Source organism: Theropithecus gelada, chromosome X (genome assembly GCF_003255815.1).
Source record: "Theropithecus gelada isolate Dixy chromosome X, Tgel_1.0, whole genome shotgun sequence".
Taxonomy (NCBI): domain Eukaryota; kingdom Metazoa; phylum Chordata; class Mammalia; order Primates; family Cercopithecidae; genus Theropithecus; species Theropithecus gelada.
In genome coordinates this window covers 61,297,762-61,315,104 of record NC_037689.1, presented here as the reverse complement: position 1 = coordinate 61,315,104, position 17,343 = coordinate 61,297,762, and the positions used below count along the sequence as shown (strand labels likewise).

Sequence of the window (17,343 nt, the reverse complement as noted above, 5' to 3'; positions counted from 1 at the left end):
TTCCCACCCTTAAACATGAGAGTCCAAGTTAGTTGGCTTTTGGACTTGTGAACTTATACTAGCGTCTTGCCAGGGGGTCTCGGACCTTCAGACATAGACTGAAGGCTGCAATGTTAGCTTCCCAACTTTTGAGATTTTTGGGACTTGGACTTGGCCACTACTGGCTTCCTTGCTGCTCAACTTGCAGATAGCCTATTGTGGGACTTCACCTTGTTACTGTATGAGTCATGTCTCCTAATAAACTCCCCTTCATATATACATATATCCTATTAGTTCTATCCCTCTAGACAACCCTATCACAGCCGTCCCACAAAAATGTGATGGACCCTCACCCAAAATTTGGTTTGGATATCAAGGCTGATGGTGCCACATATGCACCAAGATGGTATAAAAAGTTCTATTAATCACACAATGAGTTTTTCTGACAAGAACAGGGCAACATCTCAAACATAAATAAGGATGGCTTGAGAAACTGGAGGAAGGAGACTAGTTTGTTTTTTATGGTAGCTGGGAGTGGGGTTAGGGTAAGAATTATTGCGTAGGGGCTAGCACTTGTGTGTTTTGAACTTCCTACTGATATCAAAGGTAAGAGCACACAGGGTTCCTCATCAGCTTGCCCAGATGTGTGTGGAAGGGCAAGTGGGAGTGGTGAGGCTTAAAAGTTGTCTGCTGTCCATTACAAAAAATTGAGTCAGACTCTTTTTGTTACATCTTGACAAATTTTACTCCAAAGTGGTTGTACCCTTTTGTAGTTCGGATTGCCTATTTTTTCCATAGCTTTGCCAAACAAACAAACAAACAAACAAAACTCTGTGGTCAGGCTTTTGAATTGTTAACAATCTGGTAAGTGAGAAATGGAATGACCATCTAATTTTAATGTTAATGTATTCTGTGAGGTTGTATACATTTTTATATGTTTAAGCTGTGGCTAATATGCTCTTATCTTATGCCTATTTTCTATAAGGCTATTGCTGTTTTCTTCTCGTGTTTTACAAGCTCTTTGTATATTACTGACACTATTTTTCTGTTATATAACTTACATAATTTTTTTCATTTTTTTTTTTGCTGATGGTGTTTTCTTTCTGACAAAAGATTTTTTAATTAAATGTTATCAAATGTATTACTATTTTCTCTTACAGAATCTGAATTTTGGTCTCTATTAAGAAAATAACTCTTCTAAATTTGCATCTGAGATTATTATACATTTTTCTGTACTTTATTCATCCATTAGGAATTCTATATTGTCTCTATTAATCTCCCCCTAGTCATATCTATGTCTTTTAACACTGTTTAAATAAAATAACACATAAAACTAAAAGTGGAATTGTCCAGTCTTCATAATAAAATCCATCAATTACTTTGGTAAAATGGGTCTGGAAATCAGATAGAGCTCAGCAAAACTGATTAATCATGCCCATGTGACTCATTTTACGTTAAACCTAATGGTTTATTTAACTGATAGCTAGTGTCTCCTTTTAGGATGATTTGAACAGTAATTTAGTGTAATTTGAGTTGATAAAGTACTGATGATGTAACACAAAGATCTGTGTTCATCAATTGGTAGTTATATTTAAGGAAAGATGATTTTCTGGCATTCCCAAATTCTGTACTTTCGAGGTATTCTGTTGCCTAAAGTGAATGTGGTATAAAGAAGCTGTCATTAAATCCTAATGGTTCAAGGAAACCCAATCTTATATAACTTGCTAAGGAATACACAGCCAAATAGTATTCAATCTCTGAGGGAAAACAGCTGTGTTTTGACGTTTTGCATATACTTTTAAAGTAAAACAAAAAATATTTGCTTAAACTGTCCTTTTAGATGCTCAGAGTACTTATTGTTTCAAAAGTTTTTTTTTTTTCTAAAACACGATGCAGTATGTTCTTTTGCTTTAAAGCAGGTATGCAGTAATTTTGACATGGTATTATAAAAATCTACTTTTGAGTCACCTAGCTTCAGAAATCACCTAAACAGTTTACATCTGAAAAGCACACTTACACAACTGAACTGTTACATTACAACAAACCTCTTCTACTAGCATTCTCCTTTAAGAGCAAGAAAAAAAAGGAAGTTTGGCAACGTGATTTAACAGCTGAATATAGTATTTATGCTAAAGAAATCACATAGCAGATTTTCAATTACCCGCAGAAGGAGGTCCAAGGAGAGCACACAATTAAGCTACACAGATAATCATCTCAACCATGAGTTTCAACCATCTGAGCTGTTAGTAATTGGCCAATTTTTATTTCACTACTACCCTGGCTGTTCTCCCCAGGAACATTACAAGAGATATTCAATAATGAGGAACAACTGTGAATTATTAATAACTTGAAATATTCCATATACTGAATGAATATTGCATATGAATTTTTCTTAAATGAGAAACATGATATATCAATGAACAACAAGAGATAGAAATTGTTGATAGGACAAAGTTAATATAAACACTTTGCTTGAAGGATAGAAAGGAGCTTATGTGGGACGGAGCAGCATACTCAAGGGACAAATAGTTAAACATTCCCATAGTTTCTTCCACAATAAAATCATGCAATCTTTTCATGAACACACTGTATTTTCTATGTTTCAATAGCCTGAAAGCATTATATGAAGTGGTCATTGACATATGAAGACTCAGAAATAATCATGTGACTATTATAATTTATAGCAAATGTTGAATGGACAGTTTTTAAAAATTTTGTAGTGTTTCTGTGATCCATAATACATGGCTATCTTGAAAGTTAGCGATTACTTCTTGCACTTTTTTCCTGCTTGTGAAAACTTCAAATTGATTCTTTTTCTAATATTTAGTTCATCCTCCAAATAATTACTTAACTTTTATCAGCAGCATCTTTTTATTTTAATTGGATCATGATACTATGCCAAAGAGTGATTTAAAATTCTTTCAGTGTCAGAAATGTAGTAAGGAGTGGTGGAAATTATGCTAAACTATATTTTACTACAAAGATCATGGTTTCATTTCCAAAATGCCACTGCTGCTCTGTTGCAGTTAATTATTTCCATTAAAAAATGTAAGGTCAAGTTTTGATTTGTGTCAAGCTTTAGTATTGTTAATAATCTGATAACTGAGAAATGGAATCACCATGTAATTTTAATGTTAATATATTTTGTGAGGTTGTATACATTTTCATATGTTTAGCTATGGCTAATATGCTCTTATCTTACGCCTATTTTCCTATAAGACTGTTGCTATTTCTTCTCTTTTTTTTAGAAGCTCTTTGTATATTATTGATATTAACTATTTTTCTGTTATGTAACTTATATGATTTTTATTTTATTTTATTTTATTTTTTTTTTTGCTGATGGTGTTTTCTTTCTGACAAAAGGTTTTTTAAATGTTATCAAATTTATTAGTATTTTCCCTTACAGTATCTGAATTTTAAGAAGAAAATAGTCATTTCTCACAGGTAATAGATTAAAGCATCCTTGCCTTCTACTACTGGTATTGTGTTTCATTTAACTTTTCAATCTTTTCAACCTCTGATCTACTTGAAACACATCAGGGTGTATGGTGTGAGGAACAGATCAAATTTTGACTTTTGTGTTTTGCTGTTGTGTAGTTCCAACACCACTAATTTAAAAAGCCCATCTTTTCTCCCAACTGTTGTGAGATGTCATATTTGTCATATATAACTTTTTTTTATTTCTTGACTTTTTTTTCTGGTCCACTGATTCATGTATCTATGTATATGCAAATACTCTACTGATTTAATAAAATAAACATGATAATATATTTTGTCATTTGGTAGGATTTACCCTCCTATCAACATTGCTATTTTTCAAGATCCTCCTAAGTATTCTTACTTGTTGGTTTTACCAAATGAATCCTAAAACCTAGGTTCATAAAAATGCTTGATGGTATTTTTATTGGAATAGTCTTACATTTAGGTAACTCAAGGAAAATTGACATAATAATGTTGATTCTTTATTTTCAAGACCACAGCATTCTACTAATTTTGTACTACTAAAGATATCAGAACTGCTTTTGTAAAAATTATAACCGAGACAATTTTTACAGTGAAAGAGGTATGACCTAACTGACTCCACTTTGCTTCGAACCTCAAAGTTGTCTGTCTTCATTCTTGGGCGTAGGCCAAACTATCTTTGGGAGAAACTTAGTTTATGGTTTAGCTTTGAAACAAAGACAATAGTAGCCCTTTTCCAAAACAGATTCCCTTCCTGCCTGGGTACTACACTGCCTTTGCAAGACTAACAAATTAGTCACAAAATTAGAAATTATGGTTTAGGAATCATGCAGCTGGAGGCTGCAAGATTCTTAACCTCCCCAGATTGCTCCTGGAGATAACATCACTATTGTGAAATGTAAGATCACTGCTTGACGTATTTTGCAGACGTTGCATTCAATGTACCAGCAAACACTATCCAGATTAATCAACTAGCTTGTCTGGTCTTGTGGCCACTCGTCCAGGAACTGACTCAGGTCAAGAGGACAGCTTCGACTCCCTAAGATTTCATCTCCAACCTGACAAATTACCTTCAAAAATTTCAGTAATAATAAAACTTCGGTTTCCTACACAGCTGGCTCTATGTGAATTACTCTTTCTCTCTTGCAGCTCCCCTGTCTTAATATAACAGCTCCGTCTAGACAGTGGGCAAGGTGAATCTGTTGCATGGTTACAAGACTATTACAGTAAGTCCTCACTTTATGTCTTTGACAGGTCCATGGAAACAGCTACATTAAATGAAACAATGTATATAACAAAACCATTTTTTTCTCTTCACCATTATGTTATTCAAGGACCTGCTGTATGTTGTTTCACTTAATGTTGCAGTTTCCAAGAACCTATCTATGATATTGACAACATACATTACCTATAAAGCATGGAGTTTAACATGAATAGTGTGTGTTCTACATGAGGGAAGGAGAAAGAACCACACATTTGGTAACAACAAGAGGGCAATCCTGCATGAACTTCTGTGGCCACGTTTATTCCGTTTTCCTCTATTTCTGGGAACACAGGGGAATCGTTTTTCCATCTCTTGCAGTTTAGTGGGGTTATCTGCTATGATGACATATGCATGTATTTTGACTAATACATAGGAACTGTATATTTTCTTTTTATAAACCTGGTGCCCTGTACATTGTATAGACAATTAGAAAATAGGTATTAAAAGAATAAAAGTAATCATAGTAGAAATTCCAGCAGTATTATCCCATGGCCTCACATAATTTTTCCATTGTAAATATAGCTAAGCATGCAAAGTTGTATTATGTATTAGTTTCTCATTAACCTACAATTTTCTTAACACTTCTAAATTTGAATCTGAGATTATTATACATTTTTCTGTACTTTATTCATCCATTAAGAATTCTATATTGACTCTATTAACCTTCTCCTAGTTATATCTATGCATTTTAACACTGTTTAAATAAAATAACACATAAAACTAAAAGTGGAGTTGTCCAGTCTTCATAATAAAATCCACCAATTACTTTGGCAAAATGGCTGTAGAAATCAGATAGAGCTCAGCAATAAGACGAAAACTGATTAATCGTGCCCATGTAACTCATTTTACGTTACACCTAATGGTTTATTTAATTGACAGCCAGTGTCTCCTTTTAGGATGATTTGAACAGTAATTTAGTGTAATTTGAGCTTGATAAAGTACTGATGATATAACAGAAAGATCTGGGTTCATCAATTGGTAGCTATATTTAAGGAAAGATGATTTCCTGGCATTCCCAAATTCTGTACTTTCGAGGGATTTTGTTGCCTAAAGTGAATGTGGTATAAAGAAGCTGTCATTAAATCCTAATGGTTCAAGGAAACCCAAACTTATATAACTTGCCAAGGAATACACAGCCAAATAGTATTCAATCTCTGAGGAAAAGCAGCTGTGTTTTGACGTTTTGCATAAATTTTTAAAGTAAAAAAAAAAATTGCTTAAACTGTCCTTTTAGATGCTCAGAGTACTTATTGTTTCAAAAGTTTTTTTCTAAAACAATATGCAGTATGTTCTTTTGCTTAAAGCAGGTATGCAGTAATTTTGACATGGTATTATAAAAATCTACTTTTGAGTCACCTAGTTTCAGAAATCACCTAAACAGTTTACATCTGAAAAACACACTTAAACAACTGAACTGAGTTACATTACAACAAACCTCTTCTACTAGCATTCCCTTTTAAGAGCAAGAAACAAAAAATGAAGTTTGGCAACATGATTTAACAGCTGAATATAGTATTTATGCTAAAGAAATCACATAGCAGATTTTCAATTACCTACAGAAGGAGGTCCAAGGAGATCACACAATTAAGCTACACAGATAATCATCTCAACCACGAGTTTCAACCATCTGAGCTGTTAGTAATTGGCCAATTTTTATTTCACTACTACCCTGGCTGTTCTCCCCAGGAACATTACAAGAGATATTCAATGATAAGGAACAATAATAACATGAAATATTCCATATACTGAATGAATACTGCATATTAATTCTTCTCAAATGAGAAACATGATATATCAATGAACAACAAGAGATAGAAATTGTTGATAGGACAAAGTTAATATAAACACTTTGCTTGAAAGATAGAAAGGAGCTTATGTGGGACGGAGCAGCATACTCAAGGGACAAATAGCTAAACATTCCCATAGTTTCTTCCACAATAAAATAATGCAATCTTTTCATGAACACACTGTATTTTCTATGTTTCAATAACCTGAAAGCATTATATGAAATGGTCATTGATATATGAAGACTCAGAAATAATCATGTGACTATTATAATTTATAGCAAATGTTGAATGGACAGTTTTTAAAAATTTTGTAGTGCTTTTGTGATCCATAATATATTGCGATCTTGAAAGTTAGCAATTACTTCTTGCACTTTTTTCCTGCTTGTGAAAACTTCAAATTCATTTTTTTCCTAATATTTAGTTCATCCTCCAAATAATTACTTAACTTTTATCAGCAGCATCTTTTTATTTTAATTGGTTCATGATACTATGCCGAAAAGTGATTTAAAAATCTTTCAGTGTCAGAAATGTAATAAGGAGTGGTGGAAATAACGCTAAACTGTATTTTACTACAAAGATCATGGTTTCATTTCCAAAATGCCACTGCTGCTCTGCTGCAGTTAATTATTTCCATTCGAAAATACAAGGCCACGATTACCAGGTCTTCCATTATTTCTAAAAGAAACCACTAACAGCATGATTTTAATGGTTACAAAGATTAACATTTTTATCATCTTTGTGTTCTTTACACTTAAGGAACAAAATTGCATAGTACAGACAATCTATCCCTTAAATTTGTGTGGACACATTGTTTCATACTTTGGTTCAATAACTAATTACATATTTTAACTTGCCCTTTCTCATTGTTAATGCCACATGCTTACCACAAAGACAATACCCGTTTACTAAGAAAATTTTGTTTGACGCAATAATACCAGTTACCTTGCTTTGATATACAGCTTCTCATTGTTCTGCTATACTCTTTTTTTTTTTTCATCGTACCCACAAAACTGGAAACATTTCTCAACAGTTTACATTAAAAAAAAAGAAAAAGAAATAATTAGCTCATATTTATATGAAATAGATAATTCATAAATTCTATAGAACACTCAGGACAAACCCTATGAAGATAGCAGAAGAAGCAAGCATAAAATAAGTACAATCTCTCAAGGATATATTGATTCCCTCATAGCTTAGCTTGCACACAGGCTAATGATGACAATATTGTGGCATGAAATCTAAGAGTGTATGTGGGTGTGGGGGTGTATGTGTGTGTTAGAGAGAGCCTGCCTTTTAAATCTACAACAGATAAGTCCAAAAGGTTTACCTTTTACATGCACACACATACTTATCACACACTTACCATCTTAGGACCTTTTAATATCTGTTTATAAAAATGTCTCAGGAGAATGTTAAAGAGTACATTGATTTTCATTTAGGTCCTTTTTTTTTTCTAACTACATGCTATAGAAGTGTCTGTTGTGAAGTATTTCGGAGAAAATATAACAAATTTTATTTGAATATTTGCTTTATAAAACCAGCTGCATGTGCTATAGACTAGGAAGAGATTGCCTAGGTAAACTTCTGTAGTTCAAATCTTGACGAAAACTAAAGGTTAAACCCTGAGGAGGCATTTCAATTCTAGTGACTCCGTGAGTTCTCTTTAAAATACTTGCACATGCACACCATAAATATGATAGAGAATGTATTTTAACATATTAAGAAGACATAGTAATATTTAATATTAATTTAAAACCCCATGGAACAGAAATAGCCATAATATCCTGCCCTACCTCATCCACATGGAGTAAATAGTAGGGGTTGATGCTACCGGCTAACTGAATGCTAAGACTGGAAAAAAGCAAAAGAGCCTGAAAAGTACAATATTAAGTGTTAATTTGGACCCAAATCCTGCCACACTTTCTACGAGACAAAATCAGACTCATTGTTTGAGACATAGTTACATATTAGATGCTCGTTGTTAAGCACATACATATTAAGAATTGTTATATCGGCCGGACGCGGTGGCTCAAGCCTGTAATCCCAGCACTTTGGGAGGCCGAGACGGGCGGATCATGAGGTCAGGAGATCGAGACCATCCTGGCTAACACAGTGAAACCCCGTCTCTACTAAAAATACAAAAAATTAGCCGGGCGTGGTGGCGGCGCCTGTAGTCCCAGCTACTCGGGAGGCTGAGGCAGGAGAATGGCGTAAACCCGGGAGGCGGAGCTTGCAGTGAGCCGAGATAGCGCCACTGCACTCCAGCCTGGGCGACAGAGCGAGACTCCGCCTCAAAAAAAAAAAAAAAAAAAAAAAAGAATTGTTATATCTTCTTGGAGAATTGATTATTTTATCATTATGTAATGCCCTTCTTTACTTTCGAGATTTTTCCTTACTCTCAAATCCGCTTTGTCTGAAATTAATGTAGTTACTGCAGCTTTCTTCTTGTTCGTGTTGTTAGCATGGCATATGTTTCTCCATCACTTTACTTTTATGGATCATAATTTTCTGCTTCTTTGCATATTTAATAATTTACTGTATGGTAGATATCTGTGAATATTATGGTGTTGAATGTCTAAATTTGTTATCCTACATTAACTAGATTTGAATTATGTTTAGACAAGCAGTTAAGTTACTTACAGATCAGTTTAATTCTTCTCTACTGAAAAATCTATCATACAAAGAGTTTTTTCAACCTGATTGGCCAGGATTTAAATGTTTCCCCACCCTGTGTAATGGCCAGGATTTAAATGTTTCCCCACCCTGTGTAATTTCTGGGAATGATTCAAGTCAGGACTTTCCAGTTATGTCTTACCTCGTGGAATTTCATCTTATGCATGCACAGCTTTTTATTGAGCAAAAAGTTTAAAGGCTTTTCTATGCAGATTTGTGACGCTCTTCCTCCATGCTATTTCTTCAACTCTGGTACTCTATTCCACAAATTCCAAAGTTTAGCCATCTAAACTTTCTAAAATTTCAATTCTGGTCTTTCCAATCCAGGGAGATTACTGGTGTTTTCCTGAGTTTACCTTTCCTATTTCTCTGTCTGGGGTATTGTGGTGCTTACCTTCTTTTATTCCTTCACTGATTACAGTTCTATCCTGCATGTTTGCGAATGTCTGCAAACAGTATTTTATCTGTATTTTCTAGTTTTATAACTTTTTCTGAAAGGAGGTCAAGTCCACTACCAGTTATTCTATCAAAGTAGGAAAAATTTCATCTTGCATTTTTAATATACCAAATTTACAATATTTTATAATAAAATAGTCACTTATAGTCCATTGTTTTTATTTATTATTATTTGCTTTACTCAGTTTTATTTAACTGTAAAATAGACTTCCTGGAACCACCACCCCCACCCCCACAATCCACATGGATTTCCCTGTGATCTTCTATGAGGTGTGAGCCTGGGAAGTAGCAGACAATAGCACCTCCTGCTCCAGCAAGAAACTCCCAGGCTCAAGGTGTGGCTTCGATTGAGGAGCCCAGGCTGGGGCCACGACTCTGAGTAACCTCTGTTGGCACATTACCTTCAGCTGTGAGCGGATCAGTCCTGCGGTATTGGTTGGGTGTTGGTTTGTGTGCGGACAAGAGGTGGTTGGTGGCTGGTGAAGGCTAATGGCAGAGTTATCCGCCTACTCTCCCCAGCCACCCCTGCAAGAAGCATGGAAGGGCATATACCAGTCAGGAATGCCCAGTACCTGGTTCCTTGCCTGGTCTGCTTTCTTCCAAGTTTGCCTGGGGCCTAACCCTGCTAGAGGCTATAGCACTTTACTAGCAAGGTCTGCCTTCTTCCAGCCCCTAGGCTGTGGGTGCTGTATACAAGTAGGAACTTCGTTTCCTTCACTTCCCTTTTAACCCCTAGTCAAAGCATTTCAGCCATTTGCTACTTCAATTTCTCCTGTGTTGGACAGAGGCTGGGGGCAGTGCCAGCCTGATTCTTCCCACCTACCTGCCATCTGTTCCCGCCTTCAGATGGATGGACAGTTTGCTGGCTGTTGATAGGAGTGGGGACTGGGCGGGGGCTTCACCTTCTACCCAGGGCTGGGCTGATCCCCCTACTGCAACTAGTTTTTGCTCCCCCATCCCCAGTTGAGGAGTTAAGAGGGTGCAGGCTGGGGTCAGGACAGGCTGCAGATGCTTGTGCCTATAGGGAGTTACTCCAACTCACCTATTCTGTCTAATCCCCCATGTCTTTGCACCAAGTCCTCCACCCCTCCAATTGGGAGGAGACTATTCACCACCTTGTGGTAAGGGACAACATCCTAAGGCTGGTGCCAGTAGTTATGAGTAGCCTACCACCCCTTCCCCTACAGTAACCTCCACCCCTTCAGGATGAGTCAAGGGAAAGTACTGGAGCTGCTGGGTATGAAAAGAAAGGAGGGAAAAAGCATAAAAGGAATACTATAATGTGAAGGTTTGTAAATAGTTCATGATGGTGTCGTGGCAGAGTCTGATTTCTATATAGAGGTAACTTTAAAAAAAAAAATACTGTGCAAGATCTGTGCTTCTAGAGTGTGGGAAATGGCTTGCAGAGGGTGGCCCCCAACCTTGAAAGACTGTTGTGTTATTTGTTGAATTTCAGTAAAATGATTTATAGATCTTGAAAATAAATGAACAAAATAGACTTATGTCAATTTTGACTGATTTTGTCAACATCTTTTATGTATACATATAAAGTATACATGTATAAATATGAATATATATGTGGGTGTATTTGTATGTGTGTGTATATATATACACATATATACATACATATCTAAAAATTATGTGAAATTTTTATCCCACTAAAGACACCACATTTATTTTACCAACATTTCAATGAAAGTATGTATCAAGCCGGGCGCGGTGGCTCACACCTGTAATCCCAGCACTTTGGGAGGCCGAGGCGGGTGGATCACGAGGTCAGGAGTTCAATGCCAACCTTGCCAAAATGGTGAAACCCCATCTCTACCAAAAATACCAAAAAGTGAGCTGGGCGTGGTGGCAGGCGCCTGCAATCCCAGCTATTCAGGAGGCTGAGGCAGAGAATTGCTTGAACCCAAGAGGCGGAGGTTGCAGTGAGCTGAGATCACGCCACTGCACTCCAGCCTGGGCAACAGAGTGAGACTCCGTCCCCGCCCTCACCAAAAAAAAAAAAAGAAAAGAAAAGAAAAAAGAAAGTGTGTATCAAATTAAAAAATGGGAGTTTGAATTGTCTCATGTACTGGTTGGGGGCTGGCTGCTGAGGTATTTTGCTCTTATAATACAGTTATAATGAGCATATGTGTACAGGTGTTTACATGGACATACGTTGTCATTTCTATTGAATGCCTAAAAGTTGAATTGCTGGAAACAAGGATCCTACCGTACTTACTCAGCATATATTTTTATAGAGTCTTCTGGTGGATTTGAGCAAGATGACTGAGTAGAACTGGCCAGGTGGAACAGCTCCCACAGAGGGATGGGGATGACTGGTGCACTCCTAACAAATATTCAGACGGGAAGGCTCGGAGAGTGAATGGAGGGAAGACACAGAAGCTAGCCTGAAGTGGCAGGAAGCTGGGAATCCTGCATGGCACTACCAAACACAGGGACTCATTCTGGGCTCCTAGTGACTCTGGGGCAGCCAATGACTTGAAGTGCCAAGGAGCAGCCCACTCTCCCCACAGACCTCTAGAATCCTGGCAGAAATAGACCCCTCTACAACTATAGACACTTGAGTTGGCAGAGAAAGCTGCTTAGAGAAATGGTAGGGGCAGAACTCCAGCCAGTGCAGAGCCCAGAGGGTTTAGTGTGGGAGCATCTGTAGTGGAGCATGGCCAGGGATGCCCATCCCTCACAGGCTCAACTTGTTGCCATAGAAGACTTTAGCACTGGGAGAGCTGTCAAACCTAAATTCTGCTGAGCAGTCTTGCCCATTAGACAGAACCAGTCTGGCCTGAGTATCCCTTGTTGTACTGGCTTCTACTGAGGCCCCAGCTTGGTAATGCCTGCTTGCAGGGCAGCCTTGGGTGCCCAGTGTTTCTGCATTGTAGCTCCTGCACTGGTGGATTGTGCCTGACTGACAGAGAGCTCCAATGGGGCGGCACCACAGCCATGCACCGGTCCGCCGTATCACTCCCCATACTACAGCTTTCTCCAGGCCCACTGCAATCCTCCACATCCCTTTGCCAGTGTGTGTATGCATGAGTTTTACCTTCCCCTTCCCACCAGCACACGTGTGTGTGTACCCTGACCTAGCTCTGCTGCTGCCTGCAGTGCACCCCATTCCCCTGTCCCACCACTGCGTCAAGACCTTAGCAGGCACAGAGCATCCCATGCCTGCTCCAGCCAACAAGCTGCCATTGTGGCAACACTGTGCCTGAGTGAAACTAGGCACCGAGAACAGTAGGCCCTTCTCCACCCTGAGAAGTCACAGAAGGTGCACACAGAACTGCACCTGCAAGTGTCCCAACCCCATGTTAACATCACCTCCAGTGTGACCATTCACATAGTAGACAAGGGAGGTTCCTTGCAATCGCAGGGCCATCCTGCCTTTACTGCTGCTGTGAATGCCCATGGGGAGACGAATGCCCTTGAATCTGTTACCACCCTGATGCAGATCATGAGTGTGCATTTCGCGGCCCTGCTGCTACTGCTGGCACATATGAACAACAGTGAATTTTACTGCCACCACCCTGTGAAATGCTTTGGAAGGCATCACCCATCAGAGTGTAGTGACCAGCGGTCCAGAAGCACATTGGCTCCCCCTAGTGCAGTGGGTTCCTAAACTCAAGGAGCCAGAGAAATAAATCACGGCATGATACAAGTCCCCAAGGTTTAGAACACATAAGCCAAGAGTTGGGAGCTGAATTCTGGCCCCCTGAAGTCTTTCAGAAATGTAACCAGCAGACTGAATCCATCTTACACAATTAAACCCTCAAAGTCATCAAAAAAGATAAAAGAAAACAAGTCCAAAGGATAGCAATTTCAAAGATTAAACGAACATCAGCCCATAAAGATGAGAAAGAACCAGCACAAGAACAAGAATTCTGACAACTAAAAAAGCCAGAGTGCCTTCTTTCCTATAAACAACTGCACTAACCCTCCAGGAGGGGTGCTGAACTGAGCTGAGATAGCTGAAATGACAAAATGTGGATACAAATGGAGATAGTGATGTGCAGCAGTATGTTGAAACACAATACAAACAAGCTAAGAATTACAATAAAATGATACAAGAGCTGACAGACAGAATACTCAGTGTAGAAAAGAATGTAATCACCCTGATAGTGTTGAAAAACATTCTACATGAATTTCATAATGCAATCACAAATTTTAACAGCAGAACAGCCCAAGCTGATGAGAGAATCTCAGAGCTTAAAGACTGGCTTTCTGAAATAAGACAGTCAGACAAGAATGGAGGAAAAAAATGAAATGGAACAAACAAAACCTCTGACAAATACAGGATTATGTAAAGAGATCAAATGTACTACACATTGGTGCCCCTGAAAGAGATGGAGAGAATGGAAGCAACTTGGAAAACATATTGCAGGATGTCATCCATGAGAACTTCCCCAACCTGGCTAGAAAGGCTGACATTCAAATGCAGTAAAGGCAGAGAATTCTAGTAAGATACTTCATTAGAAGGTCATTCCCAACACACATAATCTTCAGATTCCCCAAAGTCAAAATGAAAGAAAAAATGTTAAAGCTAGCTAGAAAGTTCACTTCACCTACAAAGAGAAGTCCATCAGACTAACAACACACCTCTCAGTAGAAACTCTACAAGCTCAAAGAAATTAAGGGGCAAATATTCAACATTCCCAAATAAAAGACATTCTAATCAATAATTTTATATCTAGACAAACTAAGCTTCAAAAGCAAAGGAGAAATAAGATCCTTTTCACAAAAGCAAATGCTGAGGGAATTCTTTACCATGAGACCTGCCTTACAAGAGCTCCTGAAAGAAGCACTAATGAGGGAAAGGAGAAATCACTACAGTCACTACACAAAAGCACACTTAAATACATAGAACACTAACAGTATAAAGCACCCACACAAACAAGTCTGCATAATAACCAGCTAACATCTTGATGACACAATCAAATTCACAAATATCAATGCTAACCTTGAATGTAAATAGACTAAATGACCTAATTAAATAGCACAGAGTGCCAAACTGGATAAAGAACCAAGATTCAATGGTATGTGGTCTTCAAGAGACCTATCTCACACCCATAGGCTCAAAACAAAGAGGTGAAAAAAACTAGAAAGCAAATGAAAAAGAAAAGAAAAGCAGGGGTTGCCATCTTAATATCTGAAAAAAGAATCTAAACTCAAAAGGATAAAAAAAGACATAGAAGAGCATTACATAATAGTAAAGTGTTTAGTTCAACAAGAAGACTTAACTATTTTAAATATATATGCACCCAACACAAGAGTACCTAGATTCTTTAAAAAAGTTCTTAGCAACCTACAAAGAGATTTAGACTCCCACACAATAATAGTGGGAGACTTTAACAGCCCACTGATAATATTAGACAGATCACTGATTGAGACAGAAAATTAACAAAGATATTCAGGACCTGAACTCAGCATGGGATCAAATGAACATGACAGAATTCTCCATCCAAAAACAATAGAATATACATTCTTCTCTGTTGTGGGAAGTCAGGGACCCCGAATGGAGGGACCAGCTGAAGCCATGGCAGAAGAACATAAGTTGTGAAGATTTCATGAACATTTATTAGTTCCCCAAATTAATACTTTTATAATTTCTTACATCTGTCTTTACTGCAATCCCTGAACATAAATTGTGAACATTTCATGGACACTTATCACTTCCCCAGTCAATACCCTTGTGATTTCCTATGCCTGTCTTTACTTTAATCTCTTAATCCCAACATCTTTATAAGCTGAGGAGGATGTATGTTGCCTCAGGACCCTGTGATAATTGCGTTAACTGCACAAATTGGTTGTACAGCATATGTGCTTGAACAATATGAAATCAGGGCACCTTGAAAAAAGAACAGGATAACAGCAATGTTCAGGGAACAAGGGAGATAACTTTAAAGTCTGACTGTCTGTGGGCCAGGCGGAACAGAACCATATTTCTCTTATTACCGAAAATGGGTAAGATAAATATCATTGAATTCTTTCCCCAGTAAGGAATATTACACCCTAGTCTCCTGCAGCACCCCCAGGCTTGCTAGGATTAGAAAATTCCAGGCTGGCAAATTATAGTCAGACTGGTCCTCTGCTCTTGAACCCTGTTTATCAATGACAATGCATGCATAGCTGGACGTGGAAGTTCATTAGTGATTCTAGTTTCACCCTGATGTTGTGATCTCGCCCTGACCTCCTGCCTTGTGATCTTTTGTTGCCCTTAAAGCATGTGATCTCTGTGACCCACACCCTATTCGTGCACTCCCTCCCCTTTGAAAACTGCTAACAAAAACTTGCTGGTTTTACAGCTCAGGGAGCATCACGGAACCTGTTGACATGTGATGTCTCCCCCAGACACTGAGCTTTAAAATCTCTCTCTTTTGTACTCTTTCCCTTTATTTCTCAGACCAGCCAATGCTTAGGGAAATAGAAAAGAACCCACATTGAATATCGGAGATGAATTTCACCCGATACTTCTCATCTGCACATCATACATACTCTAAAATTGACTACACAATTGGACATAAAATAATCCTCAGCAAATGCAAAAGAACCAAAATCACACTAAACCCTCTCTCAGACCACAGTGCAATAGAAATAGAGTTCAAGACTAAGAAAATCACTAAAAGCTATACAATTACATGAAAAGTAAACAACCTGCTCCTGAATGATTTTGGAGTAAATAAAGAAATTAAAGCAGAAATCAAGAAGTTCTATGAAATTAATGAGAACAAAGATTCAACATAACAGAATATCTAGGGAAAAGCTAAGACAGTATTAAGAGAGAAATATACAGCACTAAGCGCTCACATCAAAATTTAAAAGATCTGAATTTAAAAACCTAACATCACAACTAAAAGAACTAGAAAACAAAGAGCAAAGAAACTCCGAAGGTAGCAGAAGACAAAAAATAACGAAAATAAGATCTGAAAGATACTGAGATACAAAACCATTCAAAGAAAAAAAAAAAAAAAATCAACAAATGCAGGAGTTGTTTTTAAAATAAAAAAATAATTATACCTCCGGATAGACTAATAGAGAAGAAAAGAGAGAAGATCCAAAAAAGTACAAATAGAAAATACAAAGGGGATATTACCACGAACCCCACAGAAATACAAATAACCATCAGTGAATATTATGAACACCTCTATGTATACAAACAAAAATCGAGAATACATAAATAAATTCTTGATTACATGTATCTCCCAAGTTTGAGCCAGAAAGAAATTAAAGCCCTGAACAGAGCAATGATGAACTTTAAAATTGAACCAGTAATAGCCTACCAACCAAAACAACCCAGTACCAGATGGATTCACAAAAAAATTCTACCAAATGTACAAAGAAGAGCTGGTAGTATTCTCACTGAAATTATTTTTAAAAATCTAAGGAGGAGGAATTCCTCTCTCTCTCATTCTTTGAGGCCAGCATCATCCTTATACCAAAACCTGGCAGAGACACAACAACAACAACAACAAAACACTTCAGGTCAATATCCTTGATGAACACTGATGCAAATATCCTCAGTGAGAGTACTGGCAAACTGAATTAAGCAGCACATCAAAAAGCTTATCCACCATGATCAAGTAGGCTTTATCTCTGGGATGCAAGGTTAGTTTAACATATGCAAATCAAGAAATGTGATTTATCACATACAGAGAACTAAAGACAAAAACTCAACAGGTGCAGAAAGGCTTCTGATAAAATTCAATACCCCTTCATGCTAAA

The 17,343-nt window shown here is 37.5% G+C and overlaps 1 protein-coding gene across 1 annotated transcript in view; it reads left to right on the top strand.

Moving 5' to 3' along the window:
* The window catches only part of TAC4 (tachykinin 4), a 46,067-nt gene that overhangs the window by 511 nt on the left and 28,213 nt on the right, over nt 1-17,343 (top strand).